We start from the raw sequence: 19,824 nt of genomic DNA, 5'->3' as shown, positions 1-19,824 counted from the left end.
GTCTCTGAAGCTTCAATCTCTGTGCAGATATACGCGTTTCTAACATACAATGCGACACCTCCTCCTCGTTTATCAAGTCTGTTTCTTGCAAATAAGTTGTATCCTTCTAGTCTTGTATTCCAATCATGTGTATTGTCCCACCAAGTTTCAGTGATTCCAATGACATATTTCTTTTCCTGTGTTAGTAGTTCCATTTCTCTTTGTCTGTTGCCCATGCTTTGTGCATTAGTATAGAAACATTTTAGTTTGTGATTGGTTTCTCTTTCTCCAATATTTTTATTAATTAGATTCTTTTGTCTTTGTTCTTCCTTTCCACTTCTAATAGCAGAGTTCTCAATAGCATTTGTCAGGTGTATGGCTTTTTCTGGTCTTTTGCTTCCCTTCCCTTCAAATGGCTTTGTCGCAATCTACAAGGACCAGTGGTGCGGTCCCCAATTAAAATAGGCAGGTTAGTAGAACTCCTGAATTAGCTGAAGCATAGAGGCGCTTCAGGCACATTAGTGCAACGAAATTTAGTAGGAATAGCCTTTTTCTTCCAGCTTTTGGGGTGGGACAACGTAACTAAATATTTTTTCATCAAGCAAGCCGTTAAAGGCTGATATGGCTGGAACCTAGTCAGGAATGTCGTTGTCCCGTTTTCTTCAAGTCTGTTGCATCACATTATCGCAATCTCTATAACAGTGTGCAAGTCACAATACGAGTTAACCCCAATCGGATATCATACGCAATACATTTTATCTAATCCATAAATATCTACAGCACTCACAATCGCATTCTTCGGGGCACCTCGCAGTAGCAAACTGGTGCCACAGTCAAAATCAGCATCGGTAGGCGGCTAATCAACAAAGATCTCCTCATATGCAGCGACGCTTTGAGCATTAGGGGGCGGAAATCTAAATGCAATCCCACCGGTAGAGGGACGTGGGTCTTGGTTAAGGCTTTAGACAGCCCTATATGCCCAGTGAAAATACCTGGACTCTATAGAGTTATAAGACATGCGAGTAGATTCTCTCACACACTGATGGGTCCCAGCTGATGTTTACCCAAAGGAATCCGGGGGATGGCTAAAAATCGCTAAGACAGCCAAAGGGCCGGTGGTTCTGGTGTTGCACGCCGGCGGAAATGACTTAGGCAAAAAATAAAAAAAGGGGCCGAGCTCTACACAGTAATGTCAGACAGAGCGTTTTTGCCTGTTTATTGCCGGATATGGTGGTGGTGTGGTCGAAGATAATACCACGAGCGGTCTAGTAAGGAGCTAAAGATCCTAAAGCCATTGACAAATCAAGGAAAAGATCAACACAAAGATGACAAAATTCGTCAAGAAAAATATGGCATCGAGGTAGCCACCATGAGCTTCACAAAGATAATTCAAATTTATTAAGACCGGACGGCGTTCATCTCACAGATATCGGGCTCGATACATTTTTAACTAATTCACAGGATCGTGTTGAACAGGCCCTAATGATGTGGCGTGGGGGTCAGAGTACTGTGTAGGTCATACACATGATCCTCCGTGGCGGTTGTGTAGAGGGGGGCAAAGGCTCGTAACCGCTCATCGGCTTCTTGTCACAGTCGATGACAGGGCTTTCAGCGTTGAGTTTGTTGCAAATTTGTACTTGCCTCTCTCTGCTTATAAAATTTAATAAACCGTGACCGACCTGTTCAGCCCATCCAGGCCTGTTGGTGTTTGTTATTATGGGATTGGTGGGATGCGGAAAGGCACTGGTTACGACACACGGGTCTCTGCAGTCTACTTTCACAAGGCACTGTATAGCACAGTCCCTTTTGTATATAGTGTACTTGGTTATGTATAGCACAGTCCTTAGTTACATAGTTTCCTCTTTATTATGTACTAGCTGAAAAGCCCGGCGCTGCCCGGGCATAGTAACTAACTACGTTTAGCTATAACAAATTATAATGTATATATATATATATTAGTAGGGATTCAACTCGCTCAGGAGCAAAGGGAGACAATCAGGAGGCACGTTCCTTTAAAAGTTCATAGGGTTTATTGCTCCATAACCCATAAACCAGCACATAACATTAGGAATAGCCTTTAGATCAGACGAAAGCAAGCATAAACGTTCATTATTTCAGGCTCAGTCCTGGAGTCTCAGCAAAACACAGGAGGCTTATCCCTCCTCACATAGTCATATGGGTCAGCAGCCTCAGCACATGGTCTTCAGGAAGGTAGCACACCTCCCTCCACCTAGGCCTGCCGGGACCTTCCACATGGCCCAATCAGATCCATGCACTCTCATGTGACCGGACCTCAGGTACCTTATATGGTCCATAACCAGACTCACAGGTGATCACATGGCTAGGACCTCACTAAAGGTCCTATTACACACAGCCACTCATATACTTTATTATGACACTCTTAAACACACCCCTGGGTGGATTTGTAGGTAACCAAGCTCGCCCATCTCTCTAGTTACCTGGAGACTTCTCCCTTATACATTGAAGCAACACCTCAGCAATATCATTGCTAAACACCACAAGTCTCCATCCCAAAGCCACCCACTTTGGGATACATAACGGCCATTCCATATTCTGCCATTCATCCTCTCTCCTGGGAGATCCACACAGCGCCCCCTAGTGGACTCAGTGGTTACTACACCACATACCTCCCCCCTCTGATCAAACTTGTGGGGTTTAACACACATTACACCAGGGTCTCGAGACCTGGCAATCACTACACCTTGCCCCACAGGTCGAGAGAACCGTCTCCATCTGTCATACGGCCTCGTTCCTACGTTAGACCTTCCCCGCCTCCAGCGGTCAGAATATCGGTCATTGGCTTTGACCCTCCAGTCACGGTCTGTCTGCGTCATCAGACACTGGTTAGTCACCATCCTCTCTCTATCTAAGCGTCTTGTAACAAATGATACCCCACCACATCCAAGTTTACTTTTCAGTGCATTGACCTCACAGTTCTTTGCATCTGCTGTCTCTGTAGCAACCTCCAGTTCACACTGTAATCTACGGTGCAACGTATTGGTACGTTGAGCCCCTTTCTCTGCTTCTTCCACCAGGCATTTCAACTCTTTCAAACGCACATCATTTCCCTCCGCCAGGTCTTGGTACTGCTCAGAATTACGCCTTTCATCATCATTTGCCTTAGTACAACCTTCAGTTTTTTTCTCCGTACGACGTACTTGTTTGCTAGCAGATTGTCGCACTTTAATTTCTGCATCAAGCTGTTCCTCCAGTAGTGCAACCTTTGCTTCTAAGTCCTTATTCTGGCGAAATAATTGCTGACAGGCATTCTCATTCTTCTGAGCCTTACTTCGTTCTGTCTTCAGATCAGCATCCAGCTATTCAACCTGAAGTGTGGCCTCTCAGCTTGTCATTGGCTAATTCAACGTTGCTGTGTTCTTCCGCCACTTCTTCAAGCTGAACAATGCGAGACTCTAACCGCCTCTTTTCTTCCAAAGCCAGAGCACCTTCACCTCTGTTGTTGGCAATCACATCAGCCAGTTCATTTTTTTCCTGCTGTGCTTGTCTTTTAGCACACTCTACAGCAGCAAGCTCCATCTGCAAACAAATCACCTCTGCTTCCATACTTTTCAGTTTCTTTTTGTCATCACACTGTTCCTCACTCAGGCATGGCCACTGTACATCTTCGTCCCAGCTCTTCTCCCGCAGAAGACCTTTTACTACTCCTCTGAGTTCTTGGAGAACTTTATCCCGTTCCTCTGCCAGGGTAGAGACGCTAATCCTCTCTCCGGAGAATCTCCTGTTGATGCTTCTCTTGGGCCTCTCTGAGCACCTCCATATCCTTCACTATAGCTTTGTTCATAGTTTGACATGCTGACAGGTGACCTCTGAGCTCAGAGACTTCCTTCTCCAGCTCATCCACTCTGTGCTCAGCTGCTTGCCTTATTTCCCTTTCTTGTTCAACATGTTCTTTTACAGTCTCTTTAAGCATCTCTATTGTGTAGTCCTGCTCTCTATTGGCCAACACGTGTCGCACTACTACCTACCTATAATTCACAATGACCCCATGGTCGCAGCGAACCCTGACATTTTTCTCGGTCAGAGATAAAACGAGAAGAGTTCATGTCAGAGTCACCTGACTCTTTGAGTCCAGCCTACCAGGGACTCCTTCCCGGTGCAGCATCATGGTACACATCTGTGGCCCTTCGTTATCAGGAAAATACATGCCACACTCCTCAAAACTCATACACACACACACACACACACACACACACACTGCGGTTCCCCAAACATACCCACTGAGGCAACCAGTGCTGCCATTTCCTGAACCACCCCAATTTGGGTCACCGCCCCCTCCCGGGACTCCACCCCTTTTTGGGTTACCACCCCAATTTAGGTCACCGCCCCCTTTTGGGACTCCACCCCGATTTGGGCCACTGCCCCCTTTCGGGATTTCTCCATGTCCGTTCTGCAGAACTTCTTATGCCACAGTTCACATAGTACAGTTTATGTCTTTTTGGGCTGGTACTGGCATGACACCACACCAGTTCCTTCTGGCCTGCCACAGTTCCTCTTGTCACAAATCACCGACACCACCGGCTGCTGTTCACACACAGCGGCTGGTGTCCTCTTCGTAACCCCGCCGAGTTACAGGAAGCCGCTTGTCCCCTTCATAACCCCGCCAAGTTACAGCAAGCCGCTTGTCACCTTAACTCCCACTGTGCCACCGCAGGCTGAGTTAAGAAAAAAAAAAACCTCACGTGTCCTGTGTGCTATTCAGGATGTACCGTCTCCGCCTGAGACCGTCCAACACATAGGGCGTGTACCGGGTGCAATTCAGGGAGCCGACCCCCCTCCCAGGGTTTCCCCAAACACACCGGCTTCACCAGGTCCAGGGGCTCGGCAGGTGCTATTCAGGACATCCATCTCCACCTGAGACTGCCCAACACTCACGCCTCACCAGGTCCAAGCTCATACCACGTGCTCCAGGGATCCGATTCTTCTCCTAGAACCTCCCAACACTGACCATCCAGGACCTTGCTCACTGAACCCTCTAGGTACACAGTCTTACTCACTGACCCTGGTCAGTACAACACGGATTCCTGTCCATTACCTGCTGGTGTCAGCCACACAGGTTCTCGGGTACCACTTCTCCGCAGAGGCACTCTAGCACAATTCAGTCTCTTTCTCACTGACCCCGGTCAGCATACCACAGACTCCTGTCTGTTACCTGTTGGTGACGGCCACACAAGTTCATGGACACCTCTTCTCCTCGGAGGTATCCCACAAATATCAAAACAGTCACTTTCTCTGACCTTGGTCAGTATTACTCACGATTTTCCAGACTGTCTGCTCTCCTGGCTCAGAGCCACCAGTACAGCAACATGTGCTTCTTGGAACCGCTGCCCGCAGTCTGTCACCAACTGTAGGGATTCAACTCGCTCAGGAGCAACGGGAGACAATCAGGAGGAACGTTCATTTAAAAGTTCATAGGGTTTATTGCTCCATAACCCATAAACCAGCACATAACATAAGGAATAGCCTTTAGATCAGGCGAAAGCAAGCATAAACGTCCATTATTTCAGGCTCAGTCCTGAAGCCTCAGCAAAACACAGGAGGCTTATCCCTCCTCACATACAGTCAATATACATAGGCCTCCCCGGGCCAGCAGCCTCAGCACATAGTCTTCAGGAAGGTAGCACACCTTCCTCCACCTAGGCCTGCCGGGACCTTCCACATGGCCCAATCAGATCCATGCACTCTTTCATGCGACCGGACCTCAGGTACCTTATATGGTCCATAACCACACCCACAGGTGATCACATGGCTATGACCTCACTAAAGGTCCTATTACACACAGCCACACATATACTTTATTATGACACTCTTAGGCTAGTTTCACACTAGCGTTTCTGCCGTCTGCGCACGGCTGCCGATAAGTCCCACCCCCTGCCGCGCCCCCTCCTGACATCACCGCATGCGGTCTGCGCACCCTATCTTTAATATAGGGTGCGCAGACCGTGCACAGACCGTGCGCTATTAGGATTTTTGAGTGCGCTGCGCACTTTTGTAGGTGCGCCGAACGCAGCATGTTGCATTTTGGCACGCTCGGCGCACCTTCAAAAGTGCGCAGCGCACTCAAAAATCCTACTAGCGCACGGTCTGCGCACCCTATATTAAAGATAGGGTGCGCAGATCGCATGCGGCCATGTGCGATAATAGGCGTTGATGTCAGGAGGGGGCGCGGCAGGGGGTGGGGCTTATCGGCGGCCGTACGCAGACGGCAGAAACGCTAGTGTGAAACTAGCCTTAAACACACCCCTGGGTGGGTTTGTAGGTAACCAGACTCACCCATCTCTCTAGTTACCTGGAGACTTCTCCCTTATACATTGAAGCAACACCTCAGCAATATCATTGCTGAACACCACAAGTCTCCATCCCACAGCCACCCACTTTGGGATACATAACGGCCATTCCGTATTCTGCCATTCATTCTTTCTCCTGGGACATCCACACAGCGTCCCCTAGCGGACTCAGTGGTTATATATATATATATATATATTATATATATATACACACACACACACACACACACACACACACACACACTGTATATGTCACCACCCAAGAAAAATGGTGGAATCCCTTCCATTTAGTCAATTACTCCAGGTAAGGAGGATTGAGAGTGAGTCTGATGCTATGGATCAGTCTTTAAACAATATCATCAAATTTAGACGGGGAAAGTATCCTGTAAAATTAATGGATGATGTGAAAATGAGAGTTAAAGAGATAGAAGGTCATTGCGTGCTGTTTCAGAAAAAGAACTAGGGATGTAAAACATAGGATTCCATTTGTTACCACGTATTGTGAAGAGAGTGACCGTATTGTCTCTATTATAAGGAAACATTGGTCTACATTGGGTAAATGTCATCCAGAAGTAAGGGAGTTTGGGTCTCCACCGCTAATTTCTTATAAACGGGCCAGAAATATAAAGGATATAGTAGTACATTCAGATATTGGTTCAAAAAAGAAAAATTTCCAGACCACATTGACTGGTAGGGCTAGGGTTGGTTCATTCCCTTGTCTTAATTGTGTGAATTGCACATATATGGAAAACGGCAGTTCCTTTCAACATCCGCATATTAATAAGGAAATTAAAATAAATCATTTCTTGACGAATTCTTTGGAATTGGTCATTTATCTTTTAAAATGTCCATGTAATTTGTACTATGTGGGTGAAACCACTTGCGAACTGAAAGTGAGATTAAATCAATATAGACATAGCATTAGAAAAAAGACAAGATTTACTGGTATCCAAACATTTTTCAGATTTTAAACATGTGGAAAAGGATCTGACATTTAGAGTGATAGACCTTATCCCACCTTTGAGAAGAGGGGGAGATAGAACTAAGTTATTGAAGATAAGGGAGCTACAATGGATTAAAAGATTAAACACACTAAAACCTTTTGGTTTAATTGTTGATCATAAGCTACAGATTACTCTATGAGCCAATTGTAATAGATTCTCCTATGAGCTGCTGTTTTTCTTCTTTACGATTCTGGGTTGTATTTAAGGTGTTTATTTTATCAGTATTTTTGTTTTTTTCAGATCATGCGGCAGCAGACTGATATTGGAATGCATGACTCCTCTTTTGAATGAAAATAAAATTTATGTATTTTAAAAAAAAAACATGTTATATGCGCAAAATCTGGTTTAAAATTTTCTTTTGTTATTTCTATGATATATTTTTTATGTTTTTTTACTTTTTGCTTTTGTGGTGATTGTGCCTATTTTGGGATTTGAACTAACGGTGTCTTGGACCAAAATATCCACTGTTTTGGGAGAGGTGGAGTGTGGGGTCTTTAGCGAGGTTCACCACTTCGCTTCCCCAGTTTAGGTGTAGGTTACTTATCCCAGCTAATGGGAGGTGTCCCTACTACCTACATGGATGAATCCACTTACCGCGAGTCCCTTTTGCTATAAGCTACAAAAATGGCATTGCATTCATCTGTATTATTTTTTTCTTTATTGAAAATATTTTGATTTGCTGCGCCATTATTGGAGCGCCTATATATCAGACTTATGTCAGATGATGTTATTTTTTATCAAACAAAAGATGCACACAGACTTGCACTGTATTTCTTTCCCCCATTAAAGATGGCGCCGACACTGATAGTGTGCCAGTGCGCATGAGTGGGATTAATGTGATGTTTACATGTTTGATTTCCTGCCCTGCGCATTGCGCAGTGAGACGCCAATATATGGCGCGATTACAATAGTTACTATGGGGCGAGTCATGCTCATTTATATGCTAATACAGGTGCCGCTGATTTGAAATTATAGGACATTACTAGATGTTAATGGTTTTTAAGCGGAGATTAATATATTTTAATCAATTGAGGCACTTTTGCACATTGCACTATAAATGCACTTTTTGATTGTTATTCATGTTTTGTAAAACTATGTATTGCACAATGTATATTATCTAATTGTCTGTGAACACCTGTATGATTGGTGAGCTTTAAATAGCACTCAAGGTCCACAACTCCCAGGACCGAAACGTCACTGTATGGGCAGCAAGCCAGATGGGCTAATAAATAGCACTTTGACTGGAACTCTTTTGGTGTGCTGCTTTCATCTTGAGGACTATTTTTGAGGTTTGATATATGCCTGGAAGGCTTGCACCCGCATTGTCTATTTTTGTGCTGCTTTTCCTCTTTTTCATATATATCTCTTAGTGTATAAGCCCCGCCCACTCGGCATAGCCACATTCACTATAATATCCCACATTGTCCCATCAGCCAGATCCACCGGACTACAAATATACCACATCATCCAGTCGGCCAGAGCCACTGGACTACTACCCCTAATATCCCACATCATCCCATCAGAGCCAACATTGTCAGGATGGCACTGTTAAACTGGTTAAAATGATACCTGGGTTGGAGAAATCCGTCTTCTGTTTTTTGTTTTTTTTTTTAAATCTGTGTTTGAATTTAAGTCAATGAGATGCTTCATGCCAGACAGAGAAATCTGGACTTCCCCTGCAGTTTGTGACAGAGGGTGGTCTGTGTTGGCACAGTAATACATTGTGTAATTTCCAGCTTTACAGAAGGACAACAACACCATAGCATAATAGGCCTCAGTTACCACAACTGACTACAAGGACAACTGTTGCTCATAGCAACCAATCACAGCTCAGTATCTTTTAAACAGCTGTGGTGAAATGAAAGATGCTTCATGATTGGTTGGTATATATCACCGTTCCTTATTACGTACCATCCTCTAGTTATATATGGTGACGTCCCTTATTATATAGCTTCCTCTGCTGTTATATACAGTGCTGTCTCTTACATAATTCTTGTTATTCACAGCGCCCTCTTTTATTACATAGTCCCCTCTCTTGTTAGATATAAAGTGACTGCTGATGGAGGAGTCGGTGACCAAACGCCAGTCCATCAGGTCCTCCGTTAGAAAAGTAGCTTTCCCATGCTCCATCAGCCATCATTGCATCATACAGCTAACAAGACAGGACTGGGCTCTATATAATCCAATATGTAAGGGATGGTGCTGTACATATATAACAAGAGAGCACTGTATAACAAGGAAACGCAAAATAAATAAAGGTGATTATATATATCAGTACAGACCAAATGTTTAAATGAGAAGGTGTCCAATCCAAAGAGTTTTCTTTATTTTCATGACTATGAAAGTTGTAGATTCACTCTGAAGGCATCAAAACAATGAATTAACACATGTGGAATTCTAACAGTCTATTCAGTAGGACTATCAGCTGTGTATCCACCAGACTTCTGCACAACACAAGTGATGGCCTCAACCCCATTTATAAGGCAAGAAATCCCACTTATTAAACCTGACAGGGCACACCTGTGAAGTGAAAACCATTTCCGGTGACTACCTCTTGAAGCTCATCAAGAGAATGCCAAGAGTGTGCAAAGCAGTAATCAAAGCAAAATGTGGCTACTTTGAAGAACCTAGAATATAAGACATATTTTCAGTTGTTTCACACTTTTTTGGTAATTATAGAATTCCACATGTGATAATTCATAGTTTTGATGCCTTCAGAGTGAATCTACAATTTTCATAGTCATGAAAATAAAGAAAACTCTTTGAATGAGAAGGTGTGTCCAAACTTTTGGTCTGTACTGTGACGTATAAGCCGAGATTTTCAACCCTTTTTTTGGGCTGAAAGTCTCTCCCCCCCGGCTTATACGCGAGTCATATACACCGGCGGGGGAGTCAGATCATACTGACCGCCCCTGGCACGGTCTCTGAGGCTCCCCTGCTTGTACTTTGGTCTCAGGCTCCTTCCTTCAGCGGTCACGTGGTACCACTCATTAAAGTCATGAATATGCATGGTACCGGGCAGGGAGGGGGCCCATACACATTTCTTGCACAGGGTCCCCAAGATATTAGTGTCTGCCCCTGACCCCATCCAGTGACGTGTCGCTAATAGCGGCACACCATGCAGCTGCTATGGAGCTCGTGAGTCAAGCGGACCTGCCCGATGCCAGCGCAGCGGGTGACAGAAGGCAGGAGCTGCGGCTAAAGCCTGTGCCCACTGCTGAAGAGAAATTAGTATTCACTGCTCCCCACGCACATAGTCCCTCCCACCGCTATGCACTGAAGCTGGTGCCAAGAGATGGGAGAGGACTATGGGGAGTAAATTATACTATAGGTGGACTAAGGGGGTGTATTATACTATATGTAGATTGTAAGCTTGCGAGCAGGGACCTCACTCCTAATGTCACTGATTAAATTCAATACAAGAATTTAATGTCTGTACATGTCCCCGCTTAATTGTAAAGTGCTGCGGAATATTGTGGTGCTATATAAATAAAAAATGATTATTATAATATGGAGGACTAGGGGGAGTGCAAAATGCAGCCTATTCATCAAGTGATTGAATTGGTTACACAAAAATCATTGTTCTCAGCAGAACATAACCCAGTGAAAACTGCAGATATGCTGCTAAGATGATACTGTATGTGGACAGATTGATCTACTAGTGATCATTCTGTCCCCATCATTGTTCCTCAGTGCCAAGAGGCCGGGAAACAAGCGGCAAATGACTTCAATATTGTTGATCACACTCACTTAGTGGCCTGAAATTAGCGCATGTAAGTACAACTGAAATATTTCTGTGTAATGTGCAATGTTAGCATTTGGGGCCCCATTATAACTTTTCCTAAAACTGGCCCTGGATGTTCCCTGCAGTCCTATGTAACACCACAGATAACACGGTGATAACCGTCTGAGTACAGATAATATCGCAGATGTCACCTGCAGTCCTATGTAACACAGAAACAGTACGATGCTGAAGTTGGTTTCTTATTCGGGCTGAAGTTAGTTTCTTATTCGGCAGTTTCTTATTCGGCTATTTTTTATTTTCTGTTTTTTCAGGTTTTTCAATAAAAATAAAACATTCTAAGTATATAATAGTATGCAATCATGTGTCCTTTAGTGAATAAACTTAAAAACAGATAAAAAAAAAAAAAAATAGAAGGCTGGCACAAAAATGGGCATCAAAGTGGGCACTGAGGTATGGTATTGAAGGGGTTAAATGGCTTTGTGCCACTGATCTGACACCTGATTTACATACCTTGTGATGCCACACATCAAGTTAATGTCAATCCAGCCTGGCACAAATGGGTTATGGGAATCAAAACGGGCAGAGAACCAATTTTCACACATGTGAATAAGTAACAGCTATTTTTAAGGGGTTAAATGGCTTTGGGCCACTGATCTAACACCTGATTTACATACCTACTGATGCCCCACATGAAATCCATGTTACTCCAGCCTGGCACAAATGGGTTCTGGGCATCAGAACTGGCATCAAAGTGGGCAAATCGCAAATTTTTACAGATTTGAATAAGTAACACAGCCCGCCCTGTTACATGGCCCTTCTACAGAGTGCTACTCAGAGCCTTCAGCAGCCGCCATGACTAAAGGTAGGCACCGAGTTAGAACAGAGTGGGGTGAGGGGGGAGCCGGCCAGGGGTGAAAACGGAGGGGTGAGCCTGCTCCACTCCATTATGCCCCCACTCCATCCTGCCCCCACTCCTTGCGGTAATGGCACTCATGTCCGGTCTTTTTAAGGCTGAGACATGGCGCCGGACCTGTGGAAGCAGCAGTTGCTGCTAAATGGCAGGCCATCGTCCACCGCCCAAGCACTCCCCCTAATATATCGCTCCATGTGATGTTGATATTGGATATTGAATAAAGACATGAATCTTCCCTGGTGAGTGCCGCTTCTTTCTACCTTGCTGTAGCTGGATCCTACTATATATAGTAATTGCCTACATATTCTAGACTACACGAGGCTTTAGAATCGGCCCACCATCTAGTCTACTATTTCATCACAAATATGTGTCACAGACTTCTGGGCCTTATGTTGATATCCCACAATGCACCGCGGTGCCATTGTGGGATAGCGACACAGGCAAGTGACGCCACCGCTACCGTCGGTCACCTACTCCTGCACCTCGGAGCTCACCGCTGAAGCAGCCGGGAGATGAGAGCTGCGCACGCCGCTTATCTCCCGGCTGCATGGAGCAGAAGTGCCCCGACCGCCATATTGGAACACCTAAGTCTTAGGTATTCCAATATGGCGGGCAGAATTCAAATCCCCCGCCCAGCCGTGTGCTGCTTCCTGGATTGATCGCCAGTGGCAACCAATCCGTGAAGCGTCGCGCGGCATTCAAACCACACGCCAAGAGTGCTGATTGATCACCGTCGACCACACCAACCATTCCACGCACTTGGCGCGTGGTTTGAAGGCACTCGGCTTTGGCGCATAAATTTAATTCGGCCTGGCGCCGCTTCTCTGATTGGTCGAGCACCGGGCGTCGCTCGACCAGAGAAGCGGCGCCGGTCCGATTTAAATTCATACGCCAGAGGTGCGCGACACCACTCATTGGCTGAGCCGGCCAGCTGTTCAGCCAATGAGCGCCGCCGCATGGGATTTGAACCCCGCTCCGGCTGAGCCAATGAACGTCGCCGCGCACCATTGCCACCGAAATTTAAATCTGATGGGCTCTGCTCCTCTGATTGATTGGTCGAGCGCCGGCCGGCGCTCGACCAATCAGAGAAGCGTCGCCGGCCAGATTTATATTCACGTGCCAAAGCCACACGCCATTTCTCTGATTGGTCACCATGGTTAGCTGCCACAAATCAGAGAAGCGGCGGTCAGCGTCTTTTAAATCTGGCGCCAAGGCGTACGTCACTTCTATGATTGTTCGCCGCTAACCGTGGCGACCAATCATAGAAGCGGCACTCAACCTAATGTAAGTCTGGAGCCAAGGCGCACGGCGCTTCTCTGATTGGTCACCACGGTTACTTTTTCAAATCAGTGAAAATGGGTGATTTGACCACTTTGATGCCAGTTCTGATGCCCAGAACCCATTTGTGCCAAGCTGGAGTTACATGGATTTCATGTGGGGCATCAGTAGGTATGTAAATCAGGTGTTAGGTGAGTGGCCCAAAGCCATTTAACCCCTTAAAAATAGCTGTTACTTATTCAAATCTGTGAAAATGTGCAATTTGCCTACTTTGATGCCAGTTCTGATGCCCAGAACCCATTTGGGCCAGGCTGGAGTGACATGAATTTCATGTGGGGCATCACTAGGTATGTATATCAGGTGTTAGATCAGTGGCACAAAGCCATTTAACCCCTTAAATTTAGCTGTTACTAATTCACATGCGTGAAAATTGGTTCTCTGCCCACTTTGATGCCCATAACCCATTTGTGCCAGGCTGGATTGACATGAACTTGATGTGTGGCATCACAAGGTATGTAAATCAGGTGTCAGATCAGTGGCACAAAGCCATTTAACCCCTTCAATACCATACCTCAGTGCCCACTTTGATGCCCATTTTTGTGCCAGCATGCTATTTTTGTGTTTTTTTTTGTTTGTTTTTTTTTTTTTCTGTTTAAGTTTATTCACTAAAGGACACATGATTGCATACTATTATATACTTAGAATGTTTTATTTTTATTGAAACACCTGAAAAAAAAAAACAATAAAAAATAGCCGAACGAGAAACTGCCGAAGAAACCAACTTCAGCCCGACTAAGAAACTGAACGAATAAGAAACCAACATCAGCATCGTGATAACAGTGATAATTCTGTGAGTACAGATAATGTAGATGTTACCCGCAGTCCTATGTAACACTAATACCTCTGAGTACAGATAATGTAGTAGATGTCACCTGCAGTCCCATGTAACACCACGGATAACAGTGATAACTCTCAGAGCACATATAATCTAGTAGGTGTCGCCTGGAGTCCTATGTAACACCAAAGATAACACAATGATAACCCTCTGACTACAGATATCGTAGATGTCACCTGCAGTCCTATGTAACACAGACAACAGTGATAATTCTCTGAGTACACATAATGTAGCAGATGTCACCTGCATTTCCATGTAACACCACAGAAAACACAGTGGTAACTTTCTGAGTACAGATAATATCATAAATGTCACCTGCAGTCCTACGTAACACAGATAACAGTGATAATTCTGTGAGTACAGATAATGTAGTAGATGTCACATGCAGTCCAATGTAACACTGCAGAAAACAGTGATACTTCTCGGAGTACCAATAATGTATACGTCACGTGCAGTCCTATGTAACACCACAGATAACACAATAACTGAGTACAGATAATAAAGTAAATGCCACTTGCAATCCTATTCAACACCACGTAACAGTTTTAACTGAGTACAGATAATATAGTAGATGTCACCTGCAGTCCCATGTAACACCACAGATAACAGTGATAACTCTCAGAGCACATATAATCTAGTAGGTGTCGCCTGGAGTCCTATGTAACACCAAAGATAACACAATGATAACCCTCTGACTACAGATATCGTAGATGTCACCTGCAGTCCTATGTAACAGACAACAGTGATAATTCTCTGAGTACACATAATGTAGTAGATGTCACATGCAGCCCAATGTAACACCGCAGAAAACAGTGATACTTCTGAGTACCAATAATGTATGCGTATATGTCACCTGCAGTCCTATGTAATACCACAGATACAACAGTGATAACCCTGAGTACAGATAATATCGTAGATGTCACCTGCAGTCCTATGTAACACCACAGATAACAGTGATAATTCTGTGAGTACAGATAATGTAGTTGTCAGGTGCAGTCCTATGTAACACCACAGATAACAGAACTCTGCGTCGTTGGCAGACGCTGTGATGTAATAAATGTGATATCTGACGACTTTCTCACCTGCGTTCAGGAATAACTAGACCGTATTCACACGCAGCGGTTTTCCAGCAGCCCCAGCCTGTTCTTTTGGCAGGAGTAAGTCGCCCGTTTTTCAGCGTTTTTGGGAGGATTACCTGTGTGATTTGTACAAGTTTAATAAAGTTTGTTTTATTCCGCAGCCTGGAGAAGGCGACGTCGTGTTTTCGCACTGTCTCATTACTTTCTATGGGTGGATAAACCCGACAGACTCGATGCTGTAGATGGAAAGCTGCCGGACTCTCCCTATTAGGCCGCGTTCACACCGTCAGTATTTGGTCAGTGCTGCCGGCACCGCTCTGGACAGGCCACCGGCTGCAGCGGTCCTTGCAGATCGCCTCTTGGTGCCTACTCCTGGCCCTGACTAAGCGGCTGGCCTGCCTCCAGGAAGGGGTGAATAATCCCTGGTCTTCCTCTCACTCCTCCGACCCTCCAGTCTGTGTCTCTGACCAGATAGGAACAGCATCAATAAAATCTTGCTCCATGGCAGAATCCATTTCACCAGACCCCTTGTGCAGCAGGGGCAGAGACAAGTCCTGAGCCAGCGCTGCCCCCCTCCTCCCCTGCTCTCTTCAGAAACTGAGAAATCAATTCCTCCATAGCTGCGTTTCTTGCTTTGAATTCCTGTCAGACAGCCAGCGGACCTGTGTGACAGAGCTATTTATATCCCATTCTTCCCGCACTTTTTATCTCTCCAATCAGCTGCATCCTGGGGCAGCAGGCTTCACCTCCATTGGTTGCCACCCCGTTACCGTGCAAGCATGCAACTTAACTCCGTAACACCTGGAACCAAGCAAAAAAGCATGAAAAACACAAACCACCCAGACTTGTAAACCTGAGGTCTGTGCCACCATGACCCTCCTTCCTTACACACTCCAGGGGGTCTCAGGAGAGGAGCAATCAGGAGACGCCTGACAGAAACTCGTCACCGCTCCTGGATTGGGCTACAAAGCGGGGAAAAAAACTGACCAAATACTGAACGTGTGAACGCGGCCACAGTCAGGAAACAAACAGCGGAGATTTCGGGGGTCTCGGAGCTTTTACTGCTTCTGTAAAAAGCAGCTTTTCATTGGCATAAAAAAGTTGTAAAAAAACGCTGTGTGTGAACAAGGCGTAAATGTCTGAAATGGACCCGTCCCATAAGTGACAGGAATGGAAGCAGAGCAGCCCCCCACTGATATTATGGGGGGCTCTGGGTTCTCATTCTTCCATTCTACATACGGAAACATAGAGGACCCCAGAATCCCCCCACAGTAGTAATGGGGTCCCTCTGCTTCCATTCCCATCAGATTCATCTCAAATATTAATTTGATTTGTTAATAAAAATTGAAAAGGCAAATGTAATGTGAGAATGGAGGCGAGAAGACGCCCAAGGCCGAATCCCAGGGTCCTTGTACCGATCGCTGGTGTCTTGACCTGGACAAAAGCTCATGGGCTTACATGGGGCTGCTGAGTTTAGGTCTGGAGATCAGCGGATAGTCCAGACATGGTGCTCTGCTGCGCACGAACCCTCATGCAACTGACAGACATTTACGGCCCTTTTTTATGGTGTAAAAACAGGTTTATAAATGCTGAGACTGTAGAGACGATGTAGGAACAGCGCCCCCCACAGCTCAGTGTGATCAGTGTACAAATGTGTGATGTTCTCTACACATAGAGATAATGAGCTTCACCAGACACACGGACATCATACACACGGGGGCACACTGTCACACGGACATCATACCCACAGGGGGTACACCATCACACGGACATTATACACACAGGGGGCACACCATCACACGGACATCATACACACAGGGGGCACACCATCACACGGACATTATACACACAGGGGGCACACCATCACACGGACATCATACACACAGGGGGCACACCATCACACGGACATCATACACACAGGGGGCACACCGTCACACGGACATCATACACACAGGGGGCACACCATCACACAGACATCATACACACAGGGGGCACACCATCACACGGACATCAAATACATAGGGGGCACACCATCACACGGACATCATACACACAAGGGGCACACCATCACACGGACATCATACACAGGGGGCACACCATCACACGGACATCATACACACAGGGGGCACACCATCACACGGACATCATACACACAGGGGGCACACCATCACCTGGTCATCATGCACACAGGGGGCACACCATCACTTGGACATCATACACACAGGGGGCACACCATCACACGGACATCATACACACAGGGAGCACACCATCACACGGACATCATACACACAGGGGGCACACCATCACATGGACATCATACACACAGGGAGCACACCATCACATGGACATCATACACACAGGGGGCACACCGTCACACGGACATAATACACACACTGGGCACACTGTCACACAGACATAATACACACACTGGGCACACCATCACACGGACATCATACACACAGTGGGTACACCATCACACGGACATCATACACACAGGGGGGTATACCATCACACGCTGGGCACACCATCACATGGACATCATACACATAGGGGGTACATCATCACACAGACATCATACACACAGGGGGCACACCATCACACAGTATAACCATCTATAAGTATATAAGGGGACAATACAAATATTTCTCAGAGGATCTGTTTATACCAAGGAAGGTGACGGCCTCAAGGGGGGCATTCTCTGCGTCTGGAGGAGAGAAGGTTTTCCACTAACATAGAAGAGGATTCTTTACTGTTATGGCAGGGAGAATCTGGAATTCCTTGCCTGAGGAGGTGGGGATGGCCAACTCAGTCAAGGGGTTTAAGAGAGGCCTGGATGTCTTCCTGGAGCATAAAAACATTAGATTCTTTAGAAGGACGTAGATCGGGGGATTTATTCTGACGGAATATAGGCTGAACTGGATGGACAAATATGTTTTTTTTGGCCTTGCTAATTATGTTACTATGTGGGAAATCTGGCATGTTTATCCGGCCCCGAGGCTCTGGAAGCCCCTGGTCAGATTGCCCTCATGTGCGGCGGGCAGGGAGCGATCCCTGCAGCTCCGCTGCCTACAAGACAAAATGGCAGCGGAGTGGAGCTGCAGCAGTCAGTCCGGCTCCCTGCACGCACTTCATGTCTGACACAGCAACGTGGCTGGATAATATCATCTTTCAGCGCTCAGCTGTGCCAAAGAGCAGAAGCTCACGGCGACGGTGATGCTGTGATTGCGGGAGAGCGTGCGGAGAGGTGAGTGTGTGTTTGTGTGTGTGTGTATAGAGATGAGTGGTAGTGTGTGTGAGTGTGTAGGGGATTAAGCAGAATAATGCCACTTCCCCTTTAAGGAGTTCTAATAATAACATATATTGTAAATGATGTACAGATATTATGATGCTTCGGTACTGCTACACTACGGTGTATTACCTCCTGTTCATTGGTACTGCCACATTATGTGTTACCAAAATGTAATATATTGTATTGTATGCTGTATATTAAGGCTTAGATTAGGGTAAGCCAGTGCATCCTTTGGGTTCAATAGTGGAGGGCACTGTTAGTATATAGTTACATAGACTGGGTAAGCATAGTTCTATTGTGGGCCACTAGATGGAGGTATACCAGTGGGCCTAGTTAGGCATAGTTGATAGTTTACATAAGGGTTAATTGTAGGAGGAGCTGCTATGGGTTAAGCAAGTGTAGGTTAAAGGAATAAGTGAAAAGGGAGAGCACACCCGACAAGTACACAAGGGCTCTAAGCCCAGGACACCATAGCAGCTACGCAACGTTGTTGAAAACAGAGAAGCACGGGCAAGTCAGACGGGTGCTGGATAAGATCAGAGCACCCAGGGAAATTACAGTTTATGACAGCAGCAGGAACAGAAAGGAAGAAGTGGTCCAAAAGTCATGCAGGAAGCAGAGTGTTCACCATGTGGCAGATCCTTAATAGCGCTACTACCCCGTAATGCGCGTGAGGATACAGAAAGTAAGCAAGGGAAATTGAAGGAGGAATGCTGTGTGGACTGTAATGTAACTGATGTGTCCGGGACCGTTTAAGAAGAAAGTAAAATCATTGATTTGGCATCAGAACCGGTATCTGTGTCCGTTATTTCAACTCTGAGCACTGGAACCAAGTGTACAGGAGCTGGGTCGCAAAGTAGTGGAATCCCTGCCCGTGGACCAGCACCACAAACAGGAACGCCGGTGGAAGCTGATGGTTTTTCTGTGGGAGGAGGTCAGGACACCAGAGCCCCGGTGTCTTCGGGTGCGACTACCGTCCTTTCCCCCTCTTACACGTGCGTAGCGCTGCGGGAGAATGTGCAGTGAGGTGAATGGTTCTGTGTGTATGTAGGTGGAGGAGAGGGCAGTGATGGGGTGAAGGCAATGATGGGGAGGGCAATGATAGGGAAGGTGGGGGAGAAAGCAACGATGGAGGTGGTGGAAAGGACAATGATGGGGTAGTGGGGAGGAAATTATGGAGGTGGTGGAATGGGCAATGATGGGGGTGGTGGGGAGGAGGAAATGATGGAGGTGGTGGAATTGGGCAATGAAGGGAGTGGTGGGGGAAAGGCAATGATGGTGGTGGTGGAAAGGACAATGATGGTGGTGGTGGAAAA

This window comes from Dendrobates tinctorius, unplaced genomic scaffold, assembly GCF_039654945.1.
Source record: "Dendrobates tinctorius isolate UK_male_01 unplaced genomic scaffold, ASM3965494v1 ptg000099l, whole genome shotgun sequence".
Lineage (NCBI taxonomy): Eukaryota > Metazoa > Chordata > Amphibia > Anura > Dendrobatidae > Dendrobates > Dendrobates tinctorius.
Note: the sequence above shows the minus strand (reverse complement) of the source record.